Source organism: Gymnoscopelus braueri (assembly GCF_963280865.1).
Source record: "Gymnoscopelus braueri genome assembly, chromosome: 2".
Taxonomy (NCBI): Eukaryota; Metazoa; Chordata; class Actinopteri; order Myctophiformes; family Myctophidae; genus Gymnoscopelus; species Gymnoscopelus braueri.
In genome coordinates this window covers 8,459,206-8,475,362 of record NC_137604.1, presented here as the reverse complement: position 1 = coordinate 8,475,362, position 16,157 = coordinate 8,459,206, and the positions used below count along the sequence as shown (strand labels likewise).

General features: G+C 39.1%; 1 protein-coding gene across 1 annotated transcript in view; it reads left to right on the top strand.

Moving 5' to 3' along the window:
• LOC308101912 (uncharacterized protein) overlaps positions 1-16,157 on the top strand; it is a 109,027-nt gene that overhangs the window by 70,028 nt on the left and 22,842 nt on the right. The gene's annotated exons all lie outside the window — the stretch shown is intronic.

Sequence of the window (16,157 nt, the reverse complement as noted above, 5' to 3'; positions counted from 1 at the left end):
TGTGGAGCAGCATCTCATAGTATTTGAGAAATTTAAATACATTAATGAAGTCAGTTGAAAAGTGGAAACAAAAGCTATCGGGCAGTTAGCAAACATGATTAAAAACTATGTTTTTGTGAATGCCACTGCGCTAAATATACCTTTTGAATCACATTTACACTCCCTAGTAATATAAAATACAAATCAAAATAATAATACTAAACTATCCCTTTAAATCTAAGGTAAGACAAACCTATTTTGTAGTAAAGATAAACAGTCAACCATGTAATAACTGAGCTGTCAGTCGTCAGTATAATAACAGCTGTCATGGGAACAATTTATACCAGCTTTAGATCCTTTTACTCCCATATGAGCAGCGTGACACAAACTGCCAAATGCGGCAAACAAATGGGTGTTGGGAGTATAGTTACCCCAAATACAGGCATCAGACATTAAAATATCCTCTCATAAAGTGTTTTATTGGAAAGATTGACCCCCAATACTCAAGAAAAGACACCTATGTTGGATAACTCTACATAAACCCTGCAATATCTAACATAATTTGACCAAGACCATGTTCCACTAAATCCATGAAAGAAAACTTTTAATATATGATGTAGGAGGGTATTAGGACCAATAAAAACTATATCACATTTCTAATGCATTTTATTTTGGGTTGGGCTTTTTTGGCTTAGATTGACTAGCCTATAGGGTGAACAATAGACCAAGCGATTGCAAATGAGCCACCATTTCCCCCTTTTTTACACCAAATCTCTTTGCCAATAAATCGCAGATCTGCAAGCTCACAACATGTCTTAAAGGAGGAGTTCACCCAAAAAATGACTTATTTTCTATCAATTACACACCCCATGAAGCCTTGATTTCATGGATTTATTTTTTGTTTTTGTGGCATTCCTAAGACAATAATTTGATGCCCGTGTGTATTTCCGGTAGGAGACACAAATAATCTACTTTGTGTCTCCTACCGGATACGTTAGCCGGTAGGAGACGGGAATCAAATTATTAGCTTAGGAATGCGACAAAAACAAAAAAGAATCCATGGATTCAAGGCTTCATAGGGTGTGCAATTGATAGAAAATAAGTCATTTTTTAGGTGAACTCCTCCTTTAATAACTATTCCAGCAACAGCTACAAAGATTGTTACCAAATCAGGGATTTATTTCATCATCAAGGTCTGAACTAATTCCTCATATTAGAGAACTGGGCACTATTTCAAAGGGGGAACTGAACTGGGCACAAGTGGGCCCTGTGCAAATCTGTATGAATCTGTGTCTTTGCTTTAAGTTTAATAATTGTATTAATTATCACTATCATTGAGTACAATTATATGACAATTGACAACGGTTTATTTTGATCTGAGAAATTGTGCAAATCCTGTCTGTCTGTCTGTCTGTCTGTTATGTTTTGCTTGACACAGCATACAGTGTTTTAGGAACCATTATGGAGTGGAACATGCATCTGCTGTAAATGTGAATGTAACAATTCACCTCATATTGTTCATGAATGATTTTTATAAAATTGATTTTAAAATGTAAAAACGGGTAATGGTCTCCCAAAACAGTGTCTAGTTCTAAAAAAGGAAACAGAAAACAGGACCACAAGTATCAAGTTACCGTTGTATTCATTATGGTAGACTACACTAGAGAGCCTTGGAGTTCCTTTTATCAATGGGTTTTATGTAGCAATGGCGCCCTCTCGTGGACGCTGGAGAGAAATTCAGAGTAGAATTAAGTCACTTTGAAGGTTGCTGATCCGGTCTGGGTCTACACCGGATACGGAAACGGTGTGTCAATGTATGTGTGCGTAAAAATGACCGGATATGGTAAGGCGGGCTTTAAACCGGATCACACTGGTTCATTCAGAACAAAAAACTTTCTACAGGTCTGCGGTGACGTCTTACTACGGCGTCGCCGACCGAAACGGCAGATCTGCAAGCCCTCAACCCGATGCATCCGCGACGCGTTGTGAGCTTGTAGATCGGACTATTTTGGCGCTCGGCGCCGACGTACGACGATGTACAAATCGAGCTTTTACGAGAAATGTCACTTCCAGCGAAAGTGAAAGTTTTTACAGTCACATGAGGACGACTGACACGATGATATGGACATGATATCTATAGGTTCTGTGAAAACATTATGTATTCATAGCATAGGTATAAAAATACATTTTTATGAAACAAAAACTTTGCAGATAGAGAGAGGATTATTCAAGCCTTCGGTACAGCTGCAATGTTGGTGAGTTTAACGTCGTTCACAGTGGAAAAAGGTCTGGCATCTTTTATTTGAGTAAAAGTATCAATATTGCATTGTAGTTACTAGCTCCAATATAGCTGTAGAATACAACTCTCGTAGACGTATTTATGATTTGACGTTTTCAATCTACGAGAGTTGTAGGGTTCACGCCCCGTGGAGACAGGGACTTTCTGCACTATGCCCCGTAGACACTCCAAACATGTACAAATTGAAAATAAAGGTGCTTACCTCTAAGCCTCAAATATTAACTGTCTCTACGAGGTATTAGTTTAATGTAATAATCCATATCTTTCAATAAAGAAGTGTTTTAATGCCGTCTGTGGCCGATTCTGTCGGAAGTTCCCAATGGGCGGTAGTGACGGGGCGCATCCGGTGAAACCCAGAATTACACTAAATGTAAACAGGAAGTAAACGAGGGTGAAAAAATGGCATTCGGCCACAGACGGCATTAAAACACTTCTTTATTGAAAGATATGGATTATTACATTAAACTACTACCGCGTAGAGGTGTGAAATCTACCATTAGTTTTGGGATACGATGTTGGGATACGATGTTGACAAAAGGGTAAACAGCGGAGCCTTTGCGGCCGTTCCACCGATTCTGGGTGACATCCACATAGAACCTCATCTCGGAGCTGTATAGCGGAGCTAGAGGTTCTTAATGGAGCTATGTAGTTACAAGTAAACGTTCTGTAATCAAAATTTACTTCAGTAAAAGTACAAAAGTATATTGGCATATACTTAAAGTACCAAAAGTAAAAGTACTCATTGTGCAGATGTCCCATTTCACAAGTTCATAATGTGTACAAATCTTTTGAAAATAGCAGATCTACAAGCACAATGCCTCCCATTGCAACGCATTGTGAGCTTGTAGATCGTCTATTTTCAAATGGCCGAAATATATATAGAGCTGAAGTGGTTAATGTATGTTTTGTAATAATAAACTAAATCTGCAAAGTAACTACTAAAGTTTTCAAATAATTGTAGTGGAGTAAAAGTACAATATTTGCCTCTGAGATCAGTGGAGAAGAAAGTATTGATTCTGTTTGGATGTATGGGCTGCAAGCCAGGGTTGGTATTATTATAATTATAATATTATTATTATAACTCTAGATTCCAGATATTATCTAATAATAATCTAAGAGTTGCTTGGATACATAATGTTCAGTGTTGGCATCCGGGGGTCCATGTCTGCCCATAATTCTGACGGGCGTTGTCTTCTGACACAATGGGACGGGGTCTGCGGGGGTCCGCTGTGCCAACGCGAGCTATGGGACAGCCCCACACGCGATATGAGTAAAAGAATACACAAACTAAATATATATTTTCACCCGTCATTCCTTCATAGATGTGGGCTATATTTATTTCATATCTTTACCAAACCAAAGATCTAGTTGTTTTTCCCGCATAATTTCTCCATTTATCACATCTGTCTGTCTGTCTGTCTGTCTGTCTGTCTGTCTGTCTGTTTTGATTGATTGATTGATTGATTGATTGATTGACCACCATGGTACCACCATAACACATTATATAATGCAAGGGTTCTCAAAGTGGGGTCCGGGGCAGGGGCGTAGCCACGGGTGGGCCCGGGTGGGCCTGGTGGGCCACATAGAAAGCTGGCCCACCCAATCTATTTTATAATTCATTTTTTGATAATAAATCGGTAAAATCAGGCAAAAATAAGAATCAAATAACATAACCCTAACCTAACCCTAACCCTAAAACCGAAATAAAATAACAAAAAAACAGGGAAAAGGTAACAAAATCTGCACGCACGTGCTCGCTCGCCTAGGCCCAGCCTATACTAGCGTTCTGGCCACGCCACTGGTCTGGGGACCCCCAGGGGTCCTTATGGGGGTTCCAGGGGGTCCCCAGCAAAATGTGATAATAATAGCATAGCATCACAATCAGTTTAACCACAACATAAATCGTATATGGGGGTCCCTGGAACATAATATTTTCAGATGGAGGCCAAATACATAGGCCTATTAATTTGTCCTTAAAGGTAGGGTAAGTGATTTTTTTTGGTTAAAATAAGTGTTGAATAGCTGAATATATATATTCTGATAGTAGCTCATTGCTATAGAGCAGGGGTCTCAAAGTTTTTCAGCCCAAGGACCCCCTAGCTGAGAGAGAGATTAAGCAGGGACTCCAACAACATATTGTATAAAATTGTGTTGCAGATTAAACTTTTTCATACATTTCCTAGATAGACTTGATGGACAGCACTATCATTATCAGTGTATGTTGAATTCATGTTGACATGAATTTCCCCTCTACACCAAACCTCTTTGCCAAAAATAGCCGATCTACAAGTTGTGAGCTAAATAGAGATTTGCTATTTCTGGCTAAAGGTCTCCTCAGAATAGGGATGCTAGGGTTCAAGTGGTTAATGTGAAAATGTATTATACTATCACACAAAGATTTGGCGGCCCCACTGTAGTAACTCTGAGGATCACCTAGGGGTCCCAGACCCCCTGTTGAAGACCCCTGCTATAGAGTGTTTTTTCAGTAACAGGAGTCTCCATGCAGGGCCGTGCTTTGCTGTAGGCAAGGTTCGGTGGCAGCCTGGGGCCCCACACAGTCAAGGGGCCTCATGATAATTTGTATTTAATTTTTTATGAATATAAATAAACAGCTTTCCAATCCATTCGAGGCCCTTAAAAGCTAAGACTCTCGTAGAGATAAAACATTTAAAAATCAATGAAATTCATCTACGAGAGTCTTGATCTAAGGCTATAAATGACCATTTGTTGTAGGCTACTTGTTGCTGTTGGGTGGGAAAACATTTTGAAGTTAAAGGGATAGTTCACCCCCAAAATAACAGTTTTTCTATTGATTAGTCACCCCATGGAGACTTGAATTCATGGTTATTTTTTAGTTTTTGTCGCATTCCTAAGGCAATAATTTGATGACCGGCAGCGGTTCCGGTAGGAGACACAAAGAGTCTCCTTTGTGTCTCCTACCAGAACCGCTGCCTACCGATCCGCTGGTCATCACATAAAAAACAAACAAAAACTAGTCTCCATGGGGTGACTAATGGATATTAAAAAAATATTTTTTTGAGTGAACTATCCCTTTAAGGACACATTAATATGTAAAAGGCCGTGGACCTCCATCTGAAAATATGTTGTTCCTTGTAGATTTCAAATAGCCGATATATATGTATTAAACTTTTTTAAAGATGTTGATGCTATTGTTACCTAATTTTGCTGGGGACCCCCTGGAACCCCCTCAAGGACCCCACTTTGAGAACCCATGCATTATATAATGTGTTATGGTGGTACCGTGGTGGTCATGGAAATAGGATGGTGTCTTGGACTGAGCCTCTAAGGAAGCAATCAATCAATCAATACATAGCCTAAATAAACATCATCATCTGCCTACATAGACCCACATGGACTGGGCCATGTGTTATTACCTAAGAGAGAGAGACAGAGAGACAGACAGACAGACAGACAGACAGACAGACAGATAATTAGAGACATTATGCAGGAAAAAAAAGATTTTTGGTTTGGTAGACATAAAATAAAAAGCCTACATAAATGAAGGAATGACGGGTGAAAATACATAATCAGTTTGTGTATTCTTTTACTCATATCGTGTGTGTACACGCGTGCGTCAGATTAGCGGCCCGTCAGCACAGCGGATCCGTGTGTTTATATGTGGTCAAAGAGACATTTCAATGACATTTCATTAGTCATGCACCTTTACAACGATGTATAACTTGTAAGGATCGTGCAATCGTGGAATGAGTAACACAGCTAAACGTGTGGGTAGCTTCCCCAACACATTTGCCAAAATCCCCCAATATGCTTCTGTTGGTAATCGCTCTCGTTTTGAGCGACCTGCGATACAATACCAATTAGTTATACCTTGTTGTAAAGGTGACTAATTAACGATAATACCAATTGGTATTATTGAAGAGGAGAAATAATTGTTAAGTTAAGTATTAGAGATGCACGATATAATCGGTAACGTATCGGAATCGGCCGATATCGGCCCTAAAATGCCATATCGGTATCGAACCGATCTCAAAATAAACCCGATTAAATTCACCGATATTGTATATATTGTATAATAAAATGACCGAGAGGCGAGAGCAGTCTGTCTGCCTGTCTCTGTCTCTTTAAGAGAGCCAGCTGTAGCTCCTCCCCCCTCCACACGCTCTACATGCAATGTCTCTCAGACAGTGCATTGCACTGCGCAGCGCTAGGCTGCACAGTGCACAGAGACAAGTGGTCAAACTAACAGCAAACAAACTCTTCACGTCCATAGTTCATACCCAGAACAGTCAGAGGGTTTCTTGTACATCTTCAATTAGATTAGAGTAGGGATACTGCGGAGGATATATTGTGTTATATAATGTGTACATTGCCTCGTTATTTAACATCGACGTAACAAACACTCGTTACTCGACTCGAGTGCAACCAGCGGCTGCTTTTGAACAAGCTGCTTGTGTATTTAACCACAGAGAATGAGCACAAATTAACTCTCAGCTGGTAATGTTTCTGTCTTTGACATCCTGTTGTCCTACAATCTGTAGTGTAGTGTACGAAGCAAGCTGTCCCTGTCCTAAACTCACTGTTGATGTTATAGAATGTTAGATAGTGATAAACTAAACAATGATTGTATTTATGGTAAGATTAGTTTGTATATCACACACACACACACACACACACACACACACACACACACACACACACACACACACACACACACACACACACACACACACACACACACACACACACACAGTGGTGGCTCCAGGGAGTTGTGATTGGGAGAGCTAAGGGGGGCTTTATTGTTTAGAGCAGAGGGCCAGAGGCTAATTAATTTAGGCAACAGACAATATGAATAACACTAATAACAAACTAGATTCAATGATCTTAGTTCCATAGGCCACATAACATATGGTTTTGTGTTATACAAAGATTCAAATAATTCTGTGATGGCTTATAGCATACAAAAATGATGTCATAGTTAAGTTTGTTACTTAGAAGAATATATATAATTATAATTAATGTATTTATTCCATAAATATTTTTCATCACGGTTAAGTATCATTCATAGTCGGACGTAAGGAGACGTAACGAGCGCCAGCGCTCCTTGCGTTGTCGTTTTTGTCTCCCCCTCCGTCACTTACGGCTCCAGGATTTCCGTCCGTGCAGTCGACATTCACCGTCAGGCCGACGTACGTTCGTTTGTACGTTGGCTGTAGTACCAGTGGAGCCCGTTGGCAGTGTAAGGAAAAAAAGTTTTCCTCGGGCCCTCTTTCTCCAAAAAAAAGACCCACGTTGGTTGGTGGAAGTACTTGAGTAAATGTACTTAAATACTTAGACTCGTCGATCCACGGTCTGTGACAATATATAGCATATATAGCACAGTGCAGTAGGGGTCGAAACTCACGTTTTGTAGACAACCATTGTTTTTGTCTAGTTTGTGGACTAGTTTGTGTCTTTTATTGCGTTGTTTTGGCTAGATGCTACAATGGTAGCTTCATGTTGTTAGCTGCGCTGATGCTGTTGCCAGGTTTTCTGAGAGAAATAAGCAACCAGGTCTATGAAAACAAGCCCAAAAGAATCGACTAGGATATAGCAGATCTACAATATATGTTTGAGAATCACTGGTTTAAATAATAATTGGCCCAAATAAGCAACTACACTTTAGAAACAAGCCCAAATAAAACCGCAACCACCAATACAAAATTGCTGTTTGTTTACAAGCAACTTTACAGAAAAATAAGCCCAAAGTCGCTTATAATAAGTAGACATGGCAACATTATGGGTACGGCGGTACATACTAGTGGCCATCTAGTGGAGGAATAGGTGTATTACGCCGGTACACTTTAAAATAAATAAAATAACCCCTAAATAACGTGAGCGACTATGCATGCGTCCGTAAAGAACGGACGGAATCCCTCACCCCCTGACGCACGTTTTAGACCCATCTAGGGACTATGAACGGGCCTTTAGTGGAGAGGGGGGTTTACCATCAACTTTCACCAGTAAAACAAATTAAAATAAAAAAAAATCAGCAATGAGCTCAATATAAATATGATATATAATATATCGGTATCGGATCGGTATCGGCAGATATGACCCAGCAAATAATCGGTATCGGTATCGGTATCCAAAAAACAATATCGTGCATCTCTATTAAGTATCAACTTGGAGGTAAAACATAAATAGAGAGTGTCTACTGAGTGCTGAACTAAACAGTCAGACATGTTTTTACTGTAGAATAATACTGTAGTTTTGATAATATTGTAGCTATGATGATACTGTAGCTATGATAATATTGTAGCTATGATGATAGCCTACTGTAGCTATGATGATACTGTAGCTATGATGATATTGTAGCTATGATGATACTGTAGCTATGATGATACTGTAGCTATGATAATACTGTAGCTATGATAATACTGTAACTATGATAATACTGTAGCTATGATAATACTGTAACTATGATAATACTGTAGCTATGATAATACTGTAGCTATGCTTCACAGACGAACAATCAACATTAAATATGTTTATTATAAAATACATAGGGGTGCAACAGTTAACAAACTAATCAATTTAATAATAATAATAATAATTATTATTATTATTTGTAGTAGTAATGGTAGTATAATAATATTTATTTTTATTATCATTATTATTATGTTTTAATAATTTAATCAAATAATGAATTAATAATATGATTACTATATTCCGCATGTCATGAGCGAAAAGAAAAAATAAATAATCAAAAATAGTGAAAATAGCCAATCTACAAGCTCACAGCATCATGATGATGTGATGCATTGTTTTGAGCTTGTAGATTTGCTATTTTCACTGTTTGCATGAAACCTTTTTGTGACAAAGTTTAAAATAATGCTTAAGTGCTTAATCAATTTGTTGATATATACATTTTTTAAGTGCTTCTCGGTTCTTTCAATTATTGGATTAATCGAAAAAGTAATCAATAAAATAATCGCTGAGAAAATGATCGATCCCTAACCCTCAAGGTTTTTCACTCAGGATTTTTTATTTATTATTATTCATTATTATTATGATTTAATTTCATACAGGCTATCAGTCAACCCACAATTCTTTTTCTTTTTCATTCAACTTTGATGGTGATTTAGTTGTTCTTCTATTGTTGTTGCTTTTTGTTTTTGTTTTCATTTACCAACCAGTGCCGGGTGGCACTGTTCTGTTTTTATTGATTTGTACAGGTATGTGTATTCTGTCTGTTTCTTTACATTTATACGGGTTGTTTATTATTAAAAAGCACTTTTGCTGTTAATAATATAAGCTATTAGTCCTGTACTGTATATGGAAATTGTTAACTCAACTGAGAGGAGAGTTTCCTGTTTTTGTGTGTGTAAAAGACTACATATCACAGAGCATTTCTGTTCTTGTTTTATTGATTTGTACAGAGACACAACCTCCATACAGTTCCCATCAGAAGAGCAACCAGCAGATGTTTGAGGTCTGGGTCTGAACTTCAATCAACACAGACATAGAACACAACACACATCACACAGAAGATAACGGATGTGCATCCAGACAGATATAAGACTGATAGAACCAGAAACACATGTTAAACCTGCAATATATTTATTTCAGTATTATCTTCAACAGAAACTGAAATATGAATGGACGAAATGTCATTCATCATTTGACATATTAACAGTAGTAAAATTGTTCTAGCCCATGGACTCAGGTTAGTATAGGCTACGTGTTTAAATAAAGTGACATGGCGTCTACAAGTCAGTCAGCTAAGGAATATATCGAGAACGCCAGAACCCACCTGGTGGGGGGGCTACAGAATCCTTCTGTTATTGTGGAGAATCTGTATCAGCAAAAAGTGTTCACTGAGGAGGGGGTCAGTAAAATAAACTCAGAGAAAGATGACTATGATAAAACAAGAACAATACTGGACTGGGTCACAGACAAAGGGGAGGCAGCCTGCTATGAATTACTGAAGGTCATTCACATAACTAGGAAGAGGACCTTGAAAGCACACCTACACCATTGGATCAGCTGCTTTCCTTTCAACGATGATGTGGAAATGGATAACAACTATTCTAAAGGTTTGTAATTGTATGTAAAAGAAACACTGATATGGTGATTACTTTGTGAACATACAGTAGTTTCGACTAGCAGAGATGGGCAAAAATACATTGAAAAGTATTTTGATACAAAATACAAATACTGGGTCAAACAATTGATCAAAATACAAAATATAAATACAGGTCAGAGAAATGTATTTGAGATACAAATACGTATTTTGTATTTTGAAAATACAAAATACGTATTTTGTATTTTGAAAATACACAAAATACATTTAATAAAAAATTTAATATATTGATTGCCAAATATTAAATCAATTGCCTGTCAGAATTTCTAAGAATAAATTGACCATACAAGCAGAGTGTTTTTGATGTTGTTTGGCTTTGGAGCATGCAGCCTAAATGTTTACCACTGTGTGTGAAAGCGCATGCCAGAGTTACCGTTATCATCAAAAACTAGACAACTATGGCATGAGACTGAATGCACAGCTGCCTCTACATCTGTACTTCAAAGCCTGCAAAACCGCTCTGCCATCCTAATAATAATAATAATGATTAGGAGAAATTCTAAGCAAATCAAAATGCTATAACTGTATCAAACATCCACCACCACCAAATTACATTGAAAAAAGTGGCAATTATCTTTGAACTGCATGCTGTATATACATAGCATCACAAATAATATTAGGCTTGTCTGACCATTTATGTGTTATGCAGTAATTTACAAAAGTAAACTATCTTTAATGCATAAGGAAACCAAACCTTGTGGCTGTGTTTGTCATATCCATGGACATGGTGAATAAACAAAGCTGCACTGCACAGATGCCACAACTTGAACTTTATTTAGTAGATTATTTAGTAATCAATTCACATCAAGTAAAAAACTGAAACTGACTCCACTATGCTGGCTTCAGTGGCTTGTGGGGGTCAGGTTTGTCAAAAATAAATACAAATTGGCATGGACATATATTCCAGAAACACTTACCGCCCTATTCTGCAGCTCTTTTCTCCCCCTCTAAACCACGTTAAATCCGGATAATGGAGCTGCGCCGCCCCAATAGGTTATTCTAGCACCTGCTCTACCCGTCACCATTATGCCGACGCCGTTATTTGCGCATGGAGGTGTGCCCGTGGGCGTGTTGTTGCTATATCCCCCACATTGACATTCTCAACCCACACATGGGTACGGCTTGGGGAGGGGGGATAGTGGATTCTAAAAGCACCCGCTGGTTTATAAAATCACCCGTCAAGTGCACACAGACATTACAATGGCTTTGTGCGTTGGACCATGAGCCGTGTTGCCAGCCTTGGCGAGAAATAAGCAACCGCAGTCCGCAGGTCTATGAAAACAAAAAGAAGCAACTATAAGGCCACATGAGCACTTCAAACTACTAACTAGAGCTTTCATATCCCCTAAATATTTCAGCCCGGCTCGACTAATAATTGACAAATTAGACCCAGCCCAGCCCGTCAGTAATTCTTTTAAAGAAGCCTTATTTCTCATTAAATCTTGGTAATTCGTTAAGAACAGGAGTCATTCTACCCTATTCCAACAGTCTATATTTTATTTAAAAAACAGCTTGGAGCAAATAGGGCTATATAAATATATACACTGCCCCATAACCATTTTAGAAATGATTATGGTTATTCTATGAAATATATGTTTCATAGAATAACCGTAATCATTTTTGCAATGGAGAAATCACATCCAATGTTACCTTCTACTGGCCGCTGCCTGTGCTATCATTTGAAGAAATAATCCAACATTTACTTTGAGGTGAAAAAGACATGAAGAAAGCTCTGAAGATCCATTATTTATGTCATGTTATGGTTTAAACTTTAAAGGGGGCTCTCTGCTGCTGCGTCATGACAAGACAGTGATTGATTTGACCTACTTTGGCGTTGCGCTGCCCTGTTGATTAATTATTTGGCATCAGCTGTGTAAGAATATATAACTATTTTAAATGGCTTTCATATACTCTTGGGGATCTGACTAATATGACAAGCTTATTGTGAACACAATACGCTACAAATTAATTAATATATGAATTTATTTGGATGTAAAAAAAACGTAGACCCGGCCCAGCCGGTGCCGACGGGCCGGGTCGGGTCCCGTTGGGTTTGGGCTAAAATCTTAAGCACTTACATTTTTTATAAGATGATCGGATCATCTATAGTGTGATTTTCATTTTGGCTGCTGTCTCGTTAAACCCATGTTGCGGGTGAATATTATATTATATATTATATATATTATATTATTATTATATTCCCCACGTAAACGCTACGTTCATGACCCCCCAAAATAACCATATTTGAACTGGGGACCCCCCCATTTTGTTTGACTCGGTTCCACAGATAAATATTGTGAAAATAGCAGATCTACAAGCTCGCCAGGCGTTGGGTGCTCCATTGTGGTCTCGACCCACAGGTTGAGAACCACTGCATTAAAAGCTCCAAGTAAGTTACATGTCTAGTATGTTGTTGACCACGTAATGTAATGTTTTTGGTTTGTTAGGCTACTCCGTGGCGCACACGCGCCTCATGCTGTCCACAATAACAGATCTATAAGCTGTTGACAGACATGACGCAGCGCCGTTGATAGCTTGTATGTCTGTTATTTTGGGTAGGTAGGCGACGCACATACGCATCGCAGCAATGTGTCTGGGTTTGAGAGGCTTTGATTGATGTAAACTTAAAGTTTAGCTCTGTTCGGGATTACTGAACAAAGGTGGATGATGAAAGATAACGGGGACAATATGGATGTAAGTTAACTTTAACTGCGTCACTTCAGAGGGAACTATGGAGCAACTTCAGAGATGTTTACACACCCCTGGAATCCATTAGAATGGTGGAAATAGAACGATAACAGCCAACGTGAGTTACATAGGCTATAGACCTTTCCTAAAACTGTCCAATTTATTATACCCATGTGCTACTGTTTGTCTGTGTACCACATAGGAGCGTTGTCGCAACATGATGTAATTAATTATTTGGGAGCAGCCGGTGTGTACCAATAGTATACATATTTTAAATGGCTTTCATATACTATTCCGGATCTGACTAATATGACAAGCTTATTGTGAACACAATAGGCTACAAATTAATATAAAAAAATGTATTTGGATAAAATAAAAATAAAGAAGGAAAACAAGCCCAGTGTGGCTTATAATAATCAGACCAGGCAACAGTGCAGACAGGTAGATAGGCTAGAGCATATATTGGATCGGGGATGACGGCTAGCGCAGTCTTCTCTTAAAGGCAATGGCTTCTGGCACGGTGATTGGTTTTATCATTGTAACGCCCAAACCACACCTATGCATAATGTAACGGGTAGCTCAGGTGTTTGGCGGGTGAGGGGGGTGCCATAGAATACCGAATTTTGCGGGGAAACGCCTCTTGCCTAGTCCGAAATCCGTAATTAGTGGTTTGTTCAAATGAAACCTGGAATCCTGGAAGTGACGCAGTTAAAGTTAACTTACATCCATATTGTCCCCGTTATCTTTCATCATCCACCTTTGTTCAGTAATCCCGAACAGAGCTAAACTTTAAGTTTACATCAATCAAAGCCTCTCAAACCCAGACACATTGCTGCGATGCGTATGTGCGTCGCCTACCTACCCAAAATAACAGACATACAAGCTATCAACGGCGCTGCGTCATGTCTGTCGACAGCTTACAGATCTGTTATTTTGGACAACATAAACAATGAGGCGTGCGCGCCACGGAGAAGCCTAACGCTAAACCAAAAACATTACATTACGTGGTCAACAACATACTAGACATGTAACTTGCTTGGAGCTTTTAATGCAGTGGTTCTCAACCTGTGGGTCGAGACCACAATGGAGCACCCAACGCCTGGCGAGCTTGTAGATCTGCTATTTTCACCATATTTATCTGTGGAACCGAGTCAAAGACAATGGGGGGGTCCCCAGTTCAAATATGGTTATTTTGGGGGGTCAATGGCCTGAAAAGATTGAGAACCTTTAATGCAGTAAACATGAACGTAGCGTTTACGTGGGGAATATAATAATAATATAATATATATAATATATAATATAATATTCACCCGCAGCATGGGTTTAAGGAGACAGCAGCCAAAATGAAAATCACACTAGATTCGATCATCTTATAAAAAATGTAAGTGCTTAAGATTTTAGCTCAAACCCAACGGGACCCGACCCGGCCCGTCGGCACCGGCTGGGCCGGGTCGACGTTTTTTTTAATCCAAATAAATTCACATATTAATTAATTTGTAGCGTATTGTGTTCACAATAAGCAACTTGTTATATTAGTCAGATCCCCAAGAGTATATGAAAGCCATTTAAAATAGTTATATATTCTTACACAGCTGATGCCAAATAATTAATCAACAGGGTAGCGCACCGCAAAAGTAGGTCAAATCAATCAGCTGTCTTGTCATGACGGCAGCAGCAGAGAGCCCCCTTTAAAGTTTAAACCATAACATGACATATGGAATGGATCTTCAAACTATTGAGCTTTCTTCATGTCTTTTTCACCTCAAAGTAAATGTTGGATTATTTCTTCAAATGAGAGCACAGGCAGCGGGCAGTAGAAGGTAACATTGGATGTGATTTCTCCATCGCAAAAAGGATTCCGGTTATTCCGGAAACATATATTTCATAGAATAACTATAATCATTTTTAAAATGGTTATGGGGCAGTGTATATATTTATATAGCCCTATTTGCTCCAGCTGTTTTTTAAATAAAATATAGACTGTTGGAATAGGGTAGAATGACTCCTGTTCTTAACGAATTACCAAGATTTAATGAGAAATAAGGCTTCTTTAAAAGAATTACTGACGGGCTGGGCTGGGTCTAATTTGTCAATTATTAGTCGAGCCGGGCTGAAATATTTAGGGGATATGAAAGCTCTAGTTAGTAGTTTGAAGTGCTCATGTGGCCTTATAGTTGCTTCTTTTTGTTTTCATAGACATGCGGTTGCTTATTTCTCGCCAAGGCTGGCAACACGGCTCATGGTCCAACGCACAAAGCCATTGCAGTGTCTGTGTGCACTTGGCGGGTGCTTTTAGAAACCGGCGGGTGGTATTAGAAAGCACTATCCCCCCTCCCTAAGCCGTACCCATGTGTGTCTGCAGAATGGCAATGTGGGGGATATAGCAACAACACGCCCACGGGCACACCTCCACGCGCAAATAACGGCGTCGGCATAATGGTGACGGGTAGAGCAGGTGCTAGAATAACCTATTGGGGCGGCGCAGCTCCATTATCGGTATTTAACGTGGTTTAGGGGGGGGGGAAAGTGCTCGAGAATAGAGCTGATAGGGCCTAGCCCTAAATGTGTAGCCTACTAGTGGACAAACATATGTATTTCCGTACTCATTAAATCAGTGTCCTACCTATTCTGGAAAAAAAAAATACCTGGACACTGGAATTTCAATTACTGGTAGTGTGTGTGCTCATGCTCATGTCATGATGAGTCAGATATATCCATATTTGGAGATCGCTGATGTCATCAGTTCAAGGTTCAAAGTTGTGCTTTATTGGTGTGCTCTCTCTCTCTCTCTCTCTCTCTCTCTCTCTCTCTCTCTCTCTCTCTCTCTCTCTCTCTCTCTCTCTCTCTCTCTCTCTCTCTCTCTCTCTCTCTCTTCTCTCTCTCTCTCTCTCTCTGAGATTGTGTAACATTTAATATGTTCAGCTTATTAAACTGATGATTTTATTGTGCAGATTCTTCAGAGCCCCGTGGTTCAGTCCATGCCATTAATGAAGCACATGATGGAGGCATAGTGGTGGCTCCTGTCATCTCTGGAGCTAACATCGGTGGTTCAGTCAACATCACTGTCAACACTACACACCAAGGTAC